Source organism: Bufo gargarizans, chromosome 4 (genome assembly GCF_014858855.1).
Source record: "Bufo gargarizans isolate SCDJY-AF-19 chromosome 4, ASM1485885v1, whole genome shotgun sequence".
NCBI lineage: Eukaryota > Metazoa > Chordata > Amphibia > Anura > Bufonidae > Bufo > Bufo gargarizans.
Window position 1 is genome coordinate 197,181,049 of NC_058083.1, and position 14,433 is coordinate 197,195,481.

Consider the following 14,433-nt stretch of genomic DNA (forward strand, 5'->3'; position numbering starts at 1 on the left):
CAGATCAGAGCTGTCCTGTTAACTCTTTCAGTGCAACACAGGAGCTTAGTAACCTGTTTTGCACAGTTATGCTGCTAATAATATCGGCCCTGCTGCTGTCATTACCATACAGTGTGTATGGTAATGACAGCCCTGGTCAGCACTGCTGTGCTATTATGATAGTGAGAGCCCAGCAGGGTCAGCAGCCTGCCATGTGTATTACAGACTGTAGCACACAGCGCAGGCCAGGGCTGTCATTATCATACACTGTGTATGGCAATGATAGTGCAGCAGGGCAGGCTGCCCACTGCATAGTAAAAGGGCAGTCAGCCCACTGGGACTTTTCCGGTGAAGTACATTGCCAATCCGCCCCTGAATAGAAAACATAGACGAGCAGGGAGGTCACTTCACCGCCAAGCAGTTGCTGTTAGCGCCGGGCTAACGGAGGAAATGAATGGAGGGGTGTTCAGGGCCGTCCTCTCAGCTCAGCACCGCCCTCTGGTGGGGCTTTAATAAAACGCGTCAGGCTGAGCAGAGCGCATTCAGGTCTGTGTGCAGGATGGCAAGACGCTCCATCAGTGGTGGAAGTCCTGGAGTGTCATCAAACAGCCTGATGCATGTGAGGAACTTAAGGAGTAGTCTATAGAATCAGGTGAGTGCTTCACATGTCAGCATTGGGCAAGTCTGCATTCATCCACTTTTTTCAGATAAAATATTTTTCCAGCCTGTAACAAATACTGTAAATGCATGTTATAATGCTTGTGAAGTGTAGGGGATTTTACTTATAGTACTAGTATAGTATTAGTTTACTGTATAGTATATACTAAGTAGTGTGTGTGTGTGTGTGTGTGTGTGTATATATATATATATATATATATATATATATATATATATATATATATATATATTATGTTCTTCTTAAGAGCCGAGCAGGAAAAAATGAAGTTTACAAAAAGAAAAACTTGTTTAATTTGTGGGTGTATATAATTATATATATATATATGTTACCGTTCTTGTATTGACTGTTTAGCACACACAATCTTAAATACATACACACACTACATTATATATATATATATATATATATATATATATATATATTCTTAAATACAGACACACACAAATACATGTAATATATAATGTCATTATACACTTGGCACTGAAGAGATGTATGAATTGACTAGGATATTAGAACTGCTACCATGGGGAAGCTCTGGATGTGACACTGTCCATATCAGTCTAGAAAGCAAAGGACGTTTCCTATAAAAGGGCTAGATAGGGGTCATGATAAGGCTGCACATTGTTGTACTGTCGTGATGAATATCTTCTATCAACTTTAAATAACGACTGATAATGGAAAGTAATAGAGATTCACAGTCACACAAAAGAAACGTCGTTAGATCCAAAAGACTGCTGATTTTTGAACACATAAAACACAGATAGGGACATATAAGTCTGTAATAATCTGCCTAATTGAATAGACTGAATGATCTAAATTTACATAGTGCACTGCAAATTATTCATTGCTTTTCAGTTTTCTTAAGCGGTGACTGAATTACTGAATTACTTGAAATACTGTGTATGTAATATATATATATATATATATATATATATATATATACACACACCTACAGTATGTAAACTTACAAACTCATCAGATAGAAATTATATATATATATATATAAATATATATATATATATATATATATATATATATTTATATACACACACATCTACAGTATAATCCTGCTATTTAAATACCTATAATGTCTTCTTCATTGCTGTAAAATATGTTTGGTTGTTTTCACATTGAGCTTAAAATTGTCTCAATATTCTGCTAAAATTGTGCCAAGAGAGAAATAATAAAAATTTCTCATACGTAAAAAAATGAGAGAAAAACCAAAACAGATTATGTAAATGCTACAGTGAGAATATGCCAACGCTTTTTGGTCATTTGAAGTTCATCCTGTGGGAAACTTGGAGTCGCAACAGCCACCATTTGATTTTCTGCTGCCCTGGCCAGGCACAAGTGGATGGAGGTCAGTTTCAGTACTGGCACAGCAGGGATGAAATCTAAACGGACTGCAAGGTCTTATTGGAGATGAACACTACTTGTTCTAAGGATCAGTGTGCATCCTGGTCATATGTCATCTTATCATAGTATAAAAAACCCACTGCTATGGCCAAGGCTTGTGTAATTTTTCTTACCCCCAAGAAAACTAAATTCTTGTTGGTCACAAGCCATTTTCACATACAATGTATTGAGACATTGCATGATCATTGAATTTGGGGGTTTCATTCAATCCCGTTGCCACAGGTGTATAAAATCCAGTCTCTAGCCATGCGGTCTGCCTTTCCAAACATTTGTGAAAGAATGGGTCGTTCTAAAGAGCTTAGTAAATTCCAGCGTAGTGCTGTAATGGAATGAAAAGAGAAATAAAGATTGCGGCACCCACCACTTAAAATGATTCTTCCTTTATTCCAAAGTTGCAGTAACAAAACGCCATAGCGATATGGCGGTACAGGACACAAGGCAAGGTGAAAAGAGATGGCCGTTTTGCACACTTGCGCTTCCTCTTTGCCTTGTTTATGTCAGTGAGCACCAAGTGTATACTATGGGAGGTAGTTCCTATGCACCTAGCTGTGGAGTAGCCGGTCAGCATTTCTTTTGCTTAGTGGTCTTGTAATGGGATGCCACCATTGTAACAAGTTTGTAAAATATCTTCCCCCTAGATATTTCACCATCAGCTGTGAGTGTTATTATTACAAAGTAGAAGTGTTTAGTAACCATAGGAACTCAGCCACAAAATGGTATACCACGTAAAGTTACAGAGCAGGGTCGCTAAGTGCATAGTGCATAAATGTCGCCAGTGCCCTGTTGACTCAATAACTGCAGAGTTCCAAACCAAAAATACTGTGTACCAGGAGCTTTATGACATGGGTTTCCATGGCTGAGCAGTGGCATGCAAACCTTACATCCCCAAGCACAATTCCAACCATTGGATGGAGTTGTGTAAAGCATGCTGACACTGGACTCTGGAGAAGTGGAATTGTATGTTCCTTACTTTGTGACACAAAGCAAGGTCCATAAAGCCATGGTTGACTGAGTCTAGTGTGGAAGAATTTAACTGGCCCACACAGCGCCCTGACCTTTGGGATCAATTATAACACAGATTGCGAGCCAGGCCCTATCGCCCAAAAATGTGTCTAACTTCACAAGAGTTCATCTGGATGAATAGACAAGAATTCCTACAGAAAGCCTTCCCAGAAGAGTAAAAGCTGTGTGAGCTTCAAAGGGCGGGGACCATTCATGTTTATGGATTTAGAAAGGGATGTAGGTATAATGTGTAGGTGCCCCAGTACTTTTGTCCATACAGTGTATCATGGGTTGTGTTGATACACACAATATTAAAAGGGAATTTTCTATTAAAGACTGGTCCAAGTAAAATCTCTCCTGCTCTAGAGCTGCCAGTGATATGGCTTTGACCGTAGTACCAGGTTCTGGTAATGCTATGACATTCCCAGTGCTATTAGTGAAGAATAATTCATGCAGCTGCTAATGTAACACCTTGCAGTGGTGTTACCACTCCTACATCCTGCTACGGTCTCTAAGAGGCTAACCTAAATGCCATCTTATGTATTTTTGTCCAGGTCCTCTACACTGTGCATTCCTAATCTTGTTATGCAACTGTTTTATTACATGTAATGTGCCTGGTTCACCAGCAGGTGGCAGTGCAAATGGCAGAGCTATACTTAGATAGAATGGAACTCACCATTCCATTCTGCCCCCTTTGGACAGAAGTGGACTAGTCCTGCTTACTACCAGAAGGAGGGGTGTCAGTTCTAGATTGTTCCAGTTCGGACTATATGTTGGAGCTGAGAAGACCTGAATGAAGTAGCAGACAGAGGAAATTGTTTTTCGGCTGAATATAAGTTTTACTGAGTGTCAGGAGGGGAATGACAGTCGACGGCACCCCACCAAGGATACCAGGACAGTCCTAAATTACAGTAACCAGACTAAAGCAGAATTTAGAGCAGCTTAAAGAAGTAAAGCAAAGTATTAAGCAAGTCTGTGAGTACAACAGAGAGAGAGATAGCAAGCATAGTTATTGAGAAAGCCTGCCAGCTTATGCTAAAGCCTGCTGGGACCAAGACAAAGCTTGAAGATTGTTTCTGATGAACGTTTATCCAAGTAAAGCTGCTGTTCAACTACATACAAGGTCTGGACTCAATCTTTCTTTCAAATCAATCAAGTATTCCCCCTTTTTATTGCTTCGGAGCCAAAGCCTGGGGTCCAGCAGTATCCAGGTAGGAGCACCGTGACACACATAAAGAGACATTTAGGCCGCTCTACTCCACTCGGCATTCCTACTACACCTGGGACGTGATAGGGGCCCTGGGGGGTGGCGCACGTTGCACTAACAATTGGGAGACACATACAGGTTATAAGAGAGACAAGTGATTCTCAAACCACTGGCTAGGGAAATTAGACTTGACAGTAATTATTGTTTTCAGGTATATCATGTGGACAGTCACTTACCTGGGGAACAGATGGCACCTGGGTGCTCTAAGGGAATAGGGCAAGCCAATGGAGGCAGTGTGATTCTCTAGAAAATATTCCACTAGGAAACCTTGTGTCCTGACATTCAGGTGTCGTCGCTAAAATGTAACTTATATTAAATTATTTAAAAAATGTGGAGATTCTCGACTACATGTACAAACAGAACATATAAACTGTCCTAGGTGGCACAAACTCCAAGTATGAGTATATTGACGGCCAAACCTGTGTATACAGCCAAGGGAGCAGAACAGTGACTGAACGTAGGGGGATTGACTTATTGTAGTAGATGCTCCTCCATCTACCCCAACTAGTAGTGAGTCACCCAACAACACCATGTATTGGTCTGCACACCCTCATATTTAGGCTGGAAAAATCAGATACCTAAATGTGTCTCCTATAAGATTGAGGCTCTCCGCTCTGTTATAAAGGGTGAGCAGCCTAGCCTAGTGGACACATACAAACACAAAGAGTGCTGACACGCTCTGGTGCATAGCGTGCAGCACGTAGCCTGCGGCACTGGGATGAACGTAGTGCAGCCACCCAGCACTGCCGCTGAACTGGAGAACTCCACGCCCCCTAGGCCTGACAGCATCGCACGGGAGCCAATGTTTCAGGGGCATTGCTATACACCACCGCGCCCCTGCCCTGCCTCTATACAGTAATATTGGAGGCAACAATAGACAATCAGTCTGCTTAAACTAATAACACACAACAAATTAAATGTTACCATGTTTTTATTGAACACACCATGTAAACATTCACAGTGCAGGTGGAAAAAGTATGTGAACCCCTAGACTAATGACATCTCCAAGAGCTAATTGGAGTGAGGTGTCAGCCAACTGGAGTCCAATCAATGAGATGAGATTGAAGGTGTTGGTTACAGCTGTCCGGCCCTATAAAAAACACACTCCAGTTCTGGGTTTGCTTTTCACAAGAAGCATTGCCTGATGTGCATGATGCCTTGCACAAAAGAGCTCTCAGAAGACCTACGATTAAGAATTGTTAACTTGCATAAAGCTGGAAAGGGTTATAAAAGTATCTCCAAAAACCTTGTTGTTCATCAGTCCATGGTAAGACAAATTGTCTAAATGGAGAAAGTTCAGCACTGCTGCTACTCTTCTAGGAGTAGCCGTCCTTTAAAGATGACTGCAAGAGCACAGCGCAGACTGCTCAATGAGGTGAAGAAGAATCCTAGAGTGTCAGCTAAAGACTTACAAAAATATCTGGCATATGCTAACATCCCTGTTAGCGAATCTACGATACGTAAAACACTAAACAAGAATGGATTTCATGGGAGGATACCACAGAGAAAGCCACTGCTGTCCAAAAAAAACATTGCTGCACGTTTACAGTTTGCACAAGAGCACCTGGATGTTCCACAGCAGTACTGGCAAAATATTCTGTGGACAGATGTAACCAAAGTTGAGTTGTTTGGAAGAAACATACAACACTATGTGTGGAGAAAAAGAGGCAGAGCACACCAACATCAAAACCTCATCCCAACTGTGAAGTATGGTTGTGGGGGCATCATCGTTTGGGGCTGCTGCGTCCTAGACGGATTGCTATCATCGAAGGAAAAATGAATTCCCAAGTTTATCAAGACATTTTGCAGGAGAACTTAAGGCCATCTGTCCACCAGCTGAAGCTCAACAGAAGATGCGTGTTGTAACAGGACAACGACCCAAAGCATAGAAGTAAATCAACAACAGAATGGCTTAAACAGAAGAAAATACGCCTTCTGGAGTGGCCCAGTCAGAGTCCTGACCTCAACCCGATTGAGATGCTGTGGCATGACCTCAAGAAAGGTTTCACACCAGACATCCCAAGAATATTGCTGAACTGAAACAGTTCTGTAAAGAGGAATGGTCAAGAATTACTCCTGACCGTTGTGTACGTCTGATCTGCAACTACAGGAAACGTTTTGTTGAAGTTATTGCTGCCAAAGGAGGTTCAACCAGTTATTAAATTCAAGGGTTCACATACTTTTTCCACCTGCACTGTGAATGTTTACATGGTGTGTTCAATAAAAACATGGTAACATTTAATTATTTGTGTGTTATTAGTTTAAGCAGACTGTGATTGTCTATTGTTGTGACTTAGATGAAGATCAGATCACATTTTATGACCCATTTGTGCAGAAATCCATATCATTCCAAAGGGTTCACATACTTTTTCTTGCAACTGTATCTATATGGTATAAATGACAGATATTGGCCATATAGAATATATGCAGTAACACAAACAGCAGTTATAAAAAAAAAAACTTCACCGACTCAGGGAAGCAAGTCTACATAATGGCTATACACATTTAAGCCATAGTGTCATCAGTCATTGGAGATAGTATTGGTATATAAATACTCCTACCAGGATAATATCACTGAATGAAAGCATACGAGATAAAATCATTCAGTCCACGTGATTTCACAGTCTGTAACGTGAAAGTCCATTGAACCTCTTTGCGAAGGAGGAGATTGTCCACATCGCCACCTTGCGCGGATGCTCTGACATGCTCAATTACTTGAAATTTGATACAGTCAGTTACATCGGGATGATGTTTCAGCATATGTTGGGCAATTGGTGTATCAGCTTCATTGGAAATATCCCGTAGATGTTCACCGATGCGGCGTCTGAATTTGCGTATCGTTTTTCCAACATATTGCAGATTACAAATACAAGTTGCTACATATATCACTCTAGTTCTACAATTAATGAAGGATCAGATCTCGTATCTCCTATTCATGGTTGTGCTCACTACCACCTTCCCCTTCTTTATGACTTTGCATGCCACACATGCACTACAGTTAAAGGTGCCCGATGGTCTATTAGGTAGCCAAGTTTCCAACTTTGGAGTGGAAAAAGCACTGTGTACCAGTTTGTCCCTCACCATTTTGTCCCTCACATTGCCACCGCTGCGGAATGTAATGAGAGGGTAATCTCCCACTAGGTGCACCACTATCGGATCAGATTGCAGGAGGCCCCAGCTGTCCTTTAAGACCTTCTGTATTTCCCTATGCGCTGTATCAAACGTGCCAATGATTCTGGCTTTTGAATAATCACTGATGGCTGTTTTCAGATGCAACAGGCTCTCTCTGTTGCATCCAGCTGCATGGTATGCTTTCTTCAGTGGTAAATCTAGTCCTCAGGTCATTCGCCACAATCCTAAAATCAGCCCGTTCAGAGGAATTCCGCCTTGCCCGCAGATATTGTCCCTTCGGGATGCCATGCTTCAACGGGAGTGGGGGACTACTCTCCCATTTGAGTAACGTATTTGTGGCTGTCAGTTTTCTGTACATATTGGTGGTGATCGTCCTTTTCAGACCAATCTTGATGGACAGGTCAAGGAATGTCAATTTAGTATCATTAATCTCACTGGTGAAGTATAGGCCTAGGTCATTATGGTTAAGGACAGAAACAAAATCTTTGAATGCTGAGGCGGTATTATCCCAAAGAATGAACACGTCGTCGATGAACCCCAGGAATGCCCTCACAGCCTCATATCCTCTCTCATGTGGGATGGAGCTGTAGAGGGCTTCCACATCCAAACTGGCAAGGAGTGTGCCGCTATCGCATGTGCAGTGACCAGGAATGGGTACACTGACACCACTTATGCACTGGGCCAGGATATGGGTGTTTAAAGTTCTGTATTTGTCATGACGCCAATTGCAGCGTGCGCAGTTTACTATCACAGGGCCCTCCCAAGGTGTTATAACGCACTTCCTAGGTTAGGAATGCCAGGGTGGTGTAATAGCCTATAATGTCTCTATAGGTGATAATTGTGTCAACGCTGTCTCCTACCTGGGTACGGCTGGGCTCCTGGCTCACTTGCAATAAATTTGAGTGTAGTGATAGTAGGATAGTAGGAGTAATAGAGGAATTTTGCACCAGAAATGATGTCCAGACCTTTAGATGAAGTTCAAACTTTTCTTTACTGAAGATAACTTGTATCCAAGCAGTATACAGCTTTGGTCTCTGGTCCCAGCAGTTTTAACAATGGTTGGCACTTTAAATGTAAGCTTGCAGGGTAATTTGTCTGCTTGGTAGCTCTGTAACTGTGGCAGGGATTAATCTTCTGCACTTCTCTGTAACTTCTGCTATACAGGGACAGACTAGCTGAGAAGGATATGGCTTCTCCTAGGTCTCTGGACTTTACTCACAGATTTCTCAGGGTATGCTTTCTTCCTGGAACTCTGGAAGTTGTCTGCTTTCTGCATCCAGCTGAGGCTGATGGTTCTCAGACTGGGGAGGTGATCAATGTCTCAGCCGAGACAAGATCCTGGCTTTCTTCCCTATACAGGGGGACTCCACACAGCCTTCCCCTAGCAGGGGGGAGGCTACACTAAAGCTAACCTCCTTCTTCACCCACGCTGAAGGATGTGGGAACAGTCCATACCTCCACAGAGGGGGAGCTAAGCTGGAATAATCCATTCCAGCCTAGATATAGTAAACTAGGACTAATACCTGGCCAATGTATTGCTGCCACCTGCTGATAAACCTGTAAAATTACAGAACAATGTATTTAACATAGGTTTGTGGAGGACATAAGCAAAATCACATCAGATGACAATGTAAAGACTCTTAGAAGATAGTAGCGGGGTAGAGGCGTGTAGCAACACAACTATGGGGTGTTACACATGTCACGTCATCCAAACGCCTCAGCACATCCATTGAGTCCCTTACGTATGAAGGCAGACTCAACACAAAAGGGCGCAGAATCACATCAACGTAGTTGCTGACTTTTTCTGTGAGGCTACCAACCTCAGACACTATAGGCCTGCCTTTATGTATTTTTGGCAGAGCGTAAAACACAGGGGTAATGGGGTTGTCGGGTAGCAGGTAGGTATATTCATCCATGCTAACCAGGCCTTGTCTTTTCGCCTCACCCAGCACTTCTGCCAAATTGATTTTAAGGGCATTTAGTAGGATTACAACGAAGTTTGGCATAACATGATCTGTCATTAAGGATGCGCAAACACATCTCCCTGTATGCTTCTCCCTACCTAGGACTACTACATTTCTTCCCTTATCGGAAGGTTTGATGATGATTTCTTTGTCCTTCTGTAACGATTCCAGGGCCGCAGATTCACCAGGGGTAAGGTTATTCGGTCCCTGTTCATAAACATGCAGTGTCCTAAGTTTTTCTGTTATAGTCACGAGGAACGCATCCAGAGGAGAGTATTCACTGACAGGAGGATTCTTCCTAGAGGGTAATTTCAGGTGGGTGAAGGGACCAGTACCAACAGGTCTTTGCCCTTCCTCCCACAATTCTGCCAACAGGCGCACATTAGACAATTCTTCCTCATCTATGCCTAATCTCCGGCATTGATCCCGGTCATGGGTGAGGAAGAATTTCCTCTGTTTAAGTTTTCTAATAAAGAGGTTGATGTCTTTTACCCAAGTAAATTGGTTATATTATTACACTGGGACAAAAGACAACCCCTTGCTTAACAGCTCCATCTCGGTTGCTGACAGGACTCGATTGAATAGATTAATTATTTGGAAGTCCTCTGTGTGCCTTAATGGAGTTATTGATTTTTCCTGTTTCTTAGGGGGTATTCTGTGCCCATGCCTAACCCCCCCCCCCACCTGTCACTCCTGTCAGTCATGCCTCTGCCACGATTCCTATTCGATCGTCAACCTCGTCCTCTGCCTCTGTTGTTTTTAATATTCACAGATATAGCTGCTATGTTCTCAGCGTCTATTTCACCCTCTGAAGATGAAATATCCGTCTCCCTTTCTGTGTTAATCTTACAATCTTGAAAAGTCATCTGCCAGTTAGGCCTCTTGCACACGGCCGTTGTTTTGGTCCACATCCGAGTCGCAGTTTTGGCTGCTCGGATGCCATCTGTGTTTTGCGGATCTGCGATTCGCCGACTGCAAAAAAACACACCATGGTCGTGTGCATATAGCTTTAGTCGCCTACAACGCACAATACTACTTAGTGAACACTTCTGACATTCAGGTGGCTGTTACATTGACATGTACCACCTACTTAACCCCATAAGGACACGAGGCATATTTCACCTTAAGGTCCAGGCCATTTTTTGCAAATCTGACGTGTCACTTTATCTGTGAATAACTTTAAAACGCTTTTACTTATCCAGGCCACTCTGAGAGTTTTTTCATCACATATTGTACTTTATGACACTGGTAAAATGGAGTAAAAAAAAATCATTTTTATTTATAAAAAATACTGAATTGACAAAATTTTTGGAAGAATTTTCAAATTTCCAAGTTTCAATTTCTGTACTTTTATAATAGATAGCAATACCTCAAAAAAAATAGTTATTATTTTACATTCCCCATATGTCTACTTCATGTTTGGATCATTTTGTGAATGCCCTATTTTTTGGGGACGTTAGAAGGCTTAGAAGTTTAGAAGCAAATCTTGAAATATTTCAGAAAATTTCTAAAACCCACTTTTTCAGGACTAGTTCAGGTCTGAAGTCACTTTGTGAGGCTTACATAATAGAAACCACCCAAAAATTACCCCATTTTACAAACTACACCCCTCAATGTATTCAAAACTGATTTTACATTTCAAAATTTCAAATTTTGGGCAGATTTTACATTTGAATCCATTTTTTCCAGCTACAAAGCAAGGGTTAACAGCCAAACAAAACTCAATATTTATGGCCCTGATTCTGTTGTACTGGCACATGGCAGGGCGCAGAGTAAAGGAAAGTACTTTACAAAGTAAAGAAATGCCATACGGTTTTTGGAAGGCAAATCTTGCTGGAGTGTTTTTTTGACACTATGTCCCATTTGAAGCCCCCCGATGCACCCCTAGAGTAGAAACTCCAAAAAAGAGACCCCTTTTTGGAAACTACAGGATAGGGTGGCAGTTTTGTTGGTACTATTTTACGGTACATATGATTTTTGGATGCTCTATATTACACTTTTTGTGAGGCAAGGTAACAAGAAATAGCTGTTTTGGCACCGTTTTTATTTACAACATTTATCTGACAGGTTAGATCATGTAGTATTTTTATAGAGCAGGTTGTCACGGACGCGACAATAACAAAGCATTAAAAAAAAAAAATGATTCTTTAGTGTCTCCACATTCTGAAAGCCATAGTTTTATTTATTTTTTTGGGCAACTGTGTAGGGGCTCATTTTTTTCAGGATGAGATTACGGTTTTATTGGCACTATTTTGGTCTGCGTATTACTTTTTGATCGCTTGCTATTACACTTTTTGTGATGTAAGGTGACAAAAAATTGCTTTTTTTACACCGTTTTTATTTTTTACGGTATTCACCTGAGGGGTTAGGTCATGTAATATTTTTATAGAGCAGGTTATTACGGACGTGGCAATACCTAATATTTATACTGTTTTTTATTTTATTTAAGTTTTACACAATAATATCATTTTTAAAACAAAAAAAAATCATGTTTTATTGTCTCCATAGTTTGAAAGCCATATTTTTTCATTTTTTTGGCGATTGTCCTATGTAGGGGCTTATTTTTTGCGGAATGAGGTGCCGATTTGATTGGTACCATTTTGGCATATATACTTTTTTGGAAAGTAAGGTGGCCAAAATTTTTAGTTTTTATTTATTTATTTATTTTGATGGCGTTCACCGTGCGGGAAAAATAACATGACCGTTTCATAGATCAGGTCATTACGGACGCGGTGATATTAAACATGTGTAGTGCATTTTATTTTCATTTTTTTGAATCAGTGATAAATGTGTTTTTTATTTTTACATTTTTATTTTTTTCACTTTTCTTTTCTTTCTTTTTTTGACCCAGACCCATTTGGTTCTTGAAAATCAAGTGGGTCTGATGTCTGTATAATACAATACAGTACACTATATAGTGTACTGTACTGTATTTTCACTTTACACTTAGTCTGATCAGACTTCTGCCTTTAGCAGAAGTCTGATCAGACTTAGCCTTACCATGGCAAGCCGGAAGCCTGTGAAGGTGTCCGGTTGCCATGGTAACCATCACCCGCTGCCACAACAGAGCAGCGGGTGATGGGGAGGGAAAGGGGCCTCCTCCCTCTGTGATCCTCTCAAGAATCGGGGGCTGAAACGGCACAGCAGCTCCGATGGGAGAGGGAGGGAGCTCCCTCTCTGTTAACCCTATTTATACAGCGATCGCTAGCATGAAAGGGGTTAAACGGCTAACATATCTGTGAGCACGGATGTCAGCCGTTTCAAGCAGAGTATCAGCAACCGCTCAGCCATCCTGAAAGAGGGGGCGGGCGGATGATCGCGCGATCATTGTGGAAGCGCTCATCTTTATTCATCTGTATCGCTGTCCTTAGGACGGCGATACGGATGGATGCTGCGGCGGGCACTTTACTAGGGGCCCTATCTGGCACTCATGGGGGCATCTACTGGGGGCCCTATCTTTACTGGCACACATGGGGGGCACTATGGAGGAGGAGGAGCACTATGGGGGCCCTATTTTAAATACTGACAAATGGGGGGCACTATGGAGGGGGGAGTACTATTAGGGCCCTATTTTTTTTATACTGGCACACATATGGAGGGGGAGGAGCACTATAGGGGCCCTATTTTAAATACTGACACACAAGGGGGCATCATGGAGGGGGGGAGTACTATTGGGACCCTATTTTATATTCTGGCACACATTGGGGGGCACTATGAAGGGGGAGAAGCACTATGGGGGACCCTATCTTAGTTACTGGAACACATGGTGAGTACTATGGAGAAGGGGGGAGGAGCACTATGGGGGGGCATCTTCTGGGGCTCTATCATATATTGGCAGACATGGGGGGCACTATGGAGGGGTAGTAGCACTATGGGGGCCCTATCTTATCTGCTAGCACACATGGGCACTATGGAGAAGGGAAGAGCACTAGGGGAGCATCTACTGGTGACCCTATCTTATATACTGGCACACATTATGGGGGCATTTTATACTGGCACATTGTCAGGCACCATGGGGACAAGGGGAGGAGCACGATATAGAAGTATTTTATACTGGCACAAATTTATATGGCACTATGGGGACAATTGCTCAACTAGGGGCACTAAGAGGTTTTTTTTGGGCAAACAGTAGGGGGCATTGGCACACATTATGAGGGTACTATGGGGACATTGTATCTCCCTATGTTGTAACTCAAATTACATACAGTGAGGGTTCTAATTTGAGTTAGAACATAGGGAGATATAGGGGAAGAGACCCAGCATCTGTCTTCCTCTTAAATTATATCCCTGTTTTTCTAACTCACCCTCCCAGCAATTGTGTACATCTTCCATTTGCCTATACCTTTACTATTCGGTGGTGCGTGATCACTGATGCATGCATGTTATAATGTGGCAACTATCCATGGGCCTATCATTTTATCATTGACTATTAAAAGTTATTTTTTAAGGTAATCCCACAATTTCATGTTAGATTTTCCCCGACATCTGAGAAGCCTAAAACCCGGAAATGTGCGTTTCCCAGGTAGGAACGCATCCCCCGGTCAGAGATTGGGAAAGGCTTTCGATATAAGTAATGAGCCAGAGCCTGTATTTAGCTTCTAGACTCATTACTTGTATATTACAATTCAGGCCAGCAGGTGGCAGCACTGAATTGTAATATAGATATTTCTGCATAGGATAATGGAGAAAATTCCATTACTTTATACAAATTGCAATCTGCATGTTGGGGTGCAATTGGGACCTAAAATATAGTTTAAAAACTTTCAAAAAATATTTAAAAAAAAATATATAAAAAGTCTAATCACTCCCCCCTTCCTTTCCCGAAAATATAATGGGCATGGCCATACGGTAAATGGCATGACAAAAACTTTTTTTTCACTTTTTTCAGCAATTTACCTCCCAATAGAATTGAAAAAAAAAGTGATCAAAAAGTCATACACACCCCAAAATTGTATTAATAAAGACTACAAATCGTACAAAAAATGAGCCCCCAA

At 41.7% G+C, this 14,433-nt stretch overlaps 1 long non-coding RNA gene across 1 annotated transcript in view; it reads left to right on the forward strand.

Moving 5' to 3' along the window:
- Positions 1-539: 539 nt before the first annotated feature.
- Positions 540-14,433, forward strand: part of LOC122936314 — a 62,564-nt gene continuing 48,670 nt past the window's right edge. Inside the window, exon 1 of the long non-coding RNA XR_006388909.1 lies at positions 540-631. This is a non-coding gene — a long non-coding RNA (uncharacterized LOC122936314). The remainder of the gene's footprint in view (positions 632-14,433) is intronic.